This window comes from Malania oleifera, chromosome 2, assembly GCF_029873635.1.
Source record: "Malania oleifera isolate guangnan ecotype guangnan chromosome 2, ASM2987363v1, whole genome shotgun sequence".
Lineage (NCBI taxonomy): Eukaryota > Viridiplantae > Streptophyta > Magnoliopsida > Santalales > Ximeniaceae > Malania > Malania oleifera.
In genome coordinates, this window is record NC_080418.1 from 35500608 (window position 1) to 35506915 (window position 6308).

Consider the following 6308-nt stretch of genomic DNA (forward strand, 5'->3'; position numbering starts at 1 on the left):
GAATATGGCCAAGGGAAAATACAAGACAAGGTAAGTCAGGCTATGTAGGTTCAGTTTTAGAAGAGGCAAAAGGGAAGATATCTTCATGAAAAATGACATCTCGGGAAACAAAGACTTTGTGTGTGCTAAGATTATAGAGCTGGTACCCTTTTTAACCATATGTATAACCAAGGAAGACACATTGGGTGGCTCGTGGGTCGAATTTGGCTGGGTTCTGAGAGTGATCGGAAGCAAAACACTAGCATCCAAATACTTTCAAGTGATTATATGTGGGTTTGACACCATGCAATCTTTCATAAGGAGATAAACCACCCAAAATGAGAGAAGGTGTGCGGTTAATGAGATAGGTGGCAGTAAGAATAGCATCCCCCCAGAAGTGTGTAGGCATATGTGCTTGAAAGAGTAAGGAGCAGGCAACATTGAGAAGGTGACGATGTTTGCGTTCAACCACTCCATTTTTTTAAGGAGTGGAGACACAATTGGTTTGGTGGGCAATACCCTTGGGTACATAAAATGTGGGCATGTGAAACTTTGGCCCATTATCACTGTTAGAGCTTTATACTGAAATACATGTTTTATGTAATTTGTTTTATTGTTTATTAATAACTTCAGTTATTCCATTTGTTGACTGTTTGAGTCCGATCTCTGTTTCAATGTTGATGAAATACAGTGAACTTATGTGTGTGCTTAGCATATTAACAAGTCCATATTTGAGATCACACATAAGGGATAGGGAAAATGGGGGCTAAGACGGATCTTAATGCACATACACCTGGAGTACTCCATGAAGTGAAAAGCAAAAGATTGAGAAGGAGACATTTTATTGTAATTGTCACCCCCGAACCCGCTAATGGGACCTAGGGGTGAATTAGTAATCTAACATGCCCCTGTATTATACAAAAATACCAATAATACAACATAATGAATGAGGTTCCGACCCCGTGGGGTTCTCATACACCCTATACACATTCACATAAATGACAAATAGGCAGTGGAAACTATTCTTTCTATACATAAATGGTACCATACCAGAGTCTATACAAAAAGAGTTTGAGCTCCATAATACAATACAAAACCCGGGTGCCGGTCACCCCAAAATGACAACCCGATAAAGTTCTAGTACTTACACAAGTACTACCTACAGCACACTGAACACTACGCTCCCAACACAAGGACGCTAGTTCTGGTTACTCGAAGGACCTGAAAGAGGCGTATGTACGATAGGGGTGAGACACTTCTCAGTAAGGCAGAACCAAGTTATATCGGTGTGTGGCATATAAGTGTTATAATGACATAAAACATACACATTTCAATACAATTCCATTATTTTCACAAAATAGTTCCAGTATAGCGCATCACATGCACACACAGATGATCAAGTTACCCGATGTCATCACACCCTTCGGCTCGAAGCCGACCCACATTACACAACATCCCCGACACATGGCGTAGCCCCAGGCTCCTATGGCATTGTATCGGTACAACTAGTGGACCCACGCCCTTCGGTGATCAGCCGATAAGGCTCACGCCTTTGGATATAGAGCCAAACACTCTTGCCAAACATGACAGGTGATATTTCACACCCTCATATATAGAGCAGGACACTCTTTCACAACCTAGAACAATTTGGAACTGAGTTCCTATATGCTCATATAACACATCAATCCATACTCATTTGGTAATCACAACAATCATGGTTTTCATAATACAGTTTAAAACAAGTCAAGGCACGATCATCTCCATAACATAATATATATCACAATATATTCACGATTTTCCAACAAAACTAGAGATGCAACCCAATGCCCCCTTTTTTCCCAAAATTGTAATATGCAAAACCTATAATTTTACCCGTTGGATCTCCCCAAATGAGTAGCCAAAACATACACAGGACCTTCAACCACAATTCTACCGAGTCTGATTTCGAAAATAATCGACACAAACAGAATCCCCTTACCTTTCCCTAAATATCCAAATCCCAAACTCTACAGCTCCTAAACAGCGAACCGAGTTCCCAAAACCTATAAACCACAGTACAAAACATACTCACAATTCCATTCCCTACACAACTACTGAAACAGAATTGAAAACCGAGTCTTACCTCGATTTTAAGCCAAAACCTGAAAATGCTCGAAACGAAGATCCATTCCGTAAATCCCGAAGAGAATCCTCCCCTGATCCTTGTAGTAACATTGAATAGTCGATTTAGGCAACGATCGGCGAAGAAATCTAGAGAGAGAGAGAGATGGATTTCGAGTTCTTAGAGAGAGAGAGAGAGAGAGAGAGAGAGAGAGAGAGAGAGAGAGAGAGAGAGGATTTCTTGATTACTTAGCTTAAAAACAATAGAAAAGATATTTATAGCCCTTTGACTCAACCAAACTTTTCGATGAGGTGGCATCTTCGTCGATGAGTCAATGAAGGACGTTTGTTGATGAAGCGGTGGCCTCATCAACGAGCCTGAGATTTCCAATTTCTTGAAACCACTAAGCTTCTCCTCGTCGACGAGCCTCTACATTTTGTCGCCAAGTAGCAAAAGGCCTTCATCGACGAACTCTAACTTCATCAACGAAGCCTACTCAGTTACCATTTTACCCTTCTCTTTATTAATTTCTTCCAAATATCACGGTTTGGGTTCTTACAACCTCCCCTCCTTACAAAAAGTTCGTCCTTGAAATTTGTAATCTCTCATTTACGAACTCATTCACACAACCAAAACACACTCGACTCTAAAAGAACCGGAAATCACATATAACGTAGCCCCATCACAATACATACACACCCTCACTTATGGTGGAGGAATACCTTGGTTACATACATAAATCATCTCAAGAGTTCACAATAATACATACTCCCAACGACTAACCACCTATCCCAACACAAAAGTAGGGTAATACATATATACTCAGAATAACTGAGGTTACTTCTGGCGTATCTCCGCTTCCAATTCCCAAGAAGCTTCCTCAACCTCATGATTCCGCCACAATACCTTTACTAACGGTATATCTTTGGTACGTAGCTTCTGAACTTTACAGTCCAGAATTTGAATAGGTACCTCCTTATATGATAAAGTATCCCCAATTTCCAAGTTCTTGCAACTAATAACATGTGACGGATACAATACGTACCTCCTCAACATGGATACATGAAACACATCATGGATCCTCGAGAGCACTGGGGGTAGTGCAATCCTGTAGGCTACCAGACCCATTCGCTCAAGAACTTAGAATGGTCTGATAAACCTCGGGCTCAACTTGCCATTCTTTCCAAATCTTATCACCCCTTTCATCGGAACGATTATCAAAAATACCTTACCCCCCACCTTGAATTCCAACTCACGACGGCGAACATCCGCGTAACTCTTCTACCGACTCTAAGCCGATTTAATCCTATCTCGGATCAAACCCACCTTCTCAGACGCCTACTGCACAAGTTCAGGTCCTAACACCTAACGTTCACCAACCTCATCCCAATACAAAGGAGATCGACACCTCTGACCATACAGAGCCTCGAATGGTGCCATCCCAATACTAGTCTGAAAGCTATTGTTATAGGCAAACTCTACTAGTGGTAAAAACTGCATCCAACCACCACCAAAGTCTAGCACACAAGCCCGTAACATATCCTCCAAGACTTGTATTATCCTCTCCAACTGTCCATCAATTTAGGGGTGGAACGATGTACTGAAAGTAAGCTTGGTCCCCAATGCTTCCTTCAAGTTCTTTCAGAAATGAGAGGTAAAGCTCGGGTCTCGATATGACACAATGGACACCGATACCCCGTGCATTCTAACTATTTCATGCATGTACCAGTCTGCTAGCCTACTCAGAGGGTAGCTAACCTTCATCGGTAAAAAGTGAGCAGATTTCATCAACCTGTCCATGATCACCCAAATGACATTCTGCTCGTGAAGCGCTGGCGGCAATCCGGTCACAAAGTCCATGGAAATATGCTCCCATTTCCATTCCAGAATAGCTAAGAGCTGTAATGACCCTGCCAGCCTCTGATGTTCAGCTTTCACCTGTTGACACGTCAGACACCGCTCCACGAATTGAGCAATTTGTGTTTTTATACCACTCCACTAGAAGGTCTTGCGCAAATTCTGATACATCTTCGTACTACTTGGATGTACCGTATACAAAGAACGATACACTTCCTCCAGAATAGTCCTTTTGATCTCGTCGTCCTTTAGAACACACAGCCTGGTTCCAAATCTTAACACACCTCCCTTAGAGATGTTAAATTCCGCAGCCAACCCCTGCTATACTTTCGTCACAATCTCAATCAACTCTGCATCACTAGCCTGCGCGGCTTTAATACTCTCAAACAAAGTCGGCTGGATCACCAAACTAGCAATGAAAGCCTAATGATCACCGCACACCAACTCTATACCAAGGCTTTCTAGATCTTGTCTGATATGATGCTGAGCTACCACTGCAGATACTGCCGCATGTTCTGACTTTCGAATCAACGCATCAGCTACTATATTAGTTTTCCCTAGGTGATAACTGATGGTGCAATCGTAGTCTTTGATCAACTTAAACCACCGTCTCTACCTCATATTCAACTCCTTCTGCGTGAAAAAGTACCTGAGCCTTTTGTGATTAGTGGAAATCTCACACTGAACACCATACAGATAGTGTCGCCAGATCTTCAATGCATAAACTACAGCAGTCAATTCCAGATCATGCATAGGGTAATTCTTCTCGTATTCCTTGAGTTACTGAGAAGCATAAGCTATTACCTTACCCTGTTGCATAAGCACACATCCCAAACTATTCAGAGACGTGTCAATATAGATTATAAAACCTCCATCCCCAGAAAGAATGGTCAAGATCGGAGCAGTAACCAATCGTTGCTTCAGCTCCTGGAAACATTGCTCACAATCCTCGGTCTAGTCAAATTTCACCCCCTTCCTGGTCAATCTGGTTAGAGGTCCATACAATTTAGAAAATCCCTCCATGAATTGACGATAATACCCCGCCAGTCTTAGAAAACTCCGAACCTCTAGCACACTCTTCAGTCTCACCCAGTCGACCACAGCTTCAATCTTGCTGGGATCAACTGAGATACCGCCTTTAGACACCACATCGCCTAAAAACGCGACCTGATTCAACCAAAACTCACATTTATTCAAGTTGGCATACAACTTCCTCTCTCTTAGAATCTATAGCACCAACCTCTAATGGTTTCTATGCTTTTCTGAACTCCTCAAATGTACCAGAATGTCGTCAATGAACACCACTACGAATTGGTCCAATTACTCATGGAAAACCCTATTCATCAGATCCATGAACACTGCCGGAGCATTCGTCAATCCAAAAGGCATGACTAAGAACTCGTAGTGTCCATATTTGGTTTGGAAAGCAGTCTTCGCAACATCTTCAGATCGAACCCTCACCTGATCATACCTTGACCGTAAGTCGATCTTCGAAAAGACCTGCGTCTCCTGTAGTTGGTCAAAAAGATCATCGATACAAGGCAATGGGTAACGATTCTTCACAATCACCTTGCTGATCTCACGATAATCAATGCACATACACATCGACCCATCCTTCTTCTTCACAAAAAAAACTGGAGCTCCCTAGGGCAAAACACTAGGTCGGATAAAGCCCTTGTCCAGTAATTCCTACAACTGCTCCTTCAACTCCTACAGTTCTGCTGGAGTCATCCAGTATGGAGCTTTAGAGATCAGTACCTTGCCAGGTAGTAGCTCTATCGCAAACTCCACCTCACAATCCGGAGGTAAATCGGGTAAATCTTCGGGAAACACATCCGGGAACTCGTTAACCACTCGAATATCCTCAAGCTTCAACTCATCCCGCGACGGTTCCCTCACACAAGCTAGGTACTCCTGACATCCGTCTAAGAGTAACCTTTTCACCTGCAATGCTAATACAACCTGTGGTGTTGAACGCACACACGATCCTACAAACTCGTACTCCTGCTCCCTAGGAGGTCTGAACACTACCACCTTTCTATGAAAGTTGATCACGACATAGCTGGAGAATAACCTATCCATCCCTAGTATGACATCAAACCCTGACATATCGTATACTACAAGATTCGCCGGTAGCAGTCTTCCATGAACTACCACTGGGCAATCTTCTAACATCCTCCTACAGAACGATACACTCCCAGATGGTGTAGCTACAGGAAATTCTTCATTCATGACTCGGGTCTCAACCTCACATAGTTTTACAAAATTAGTAGATATAAAGGAATGGGTCACACCCGAATCAAATAAAACCATAACTCTATTTAAAAGCAACATCATAGTACCTGTCACCACATTCCCTGCATGCTCAGCA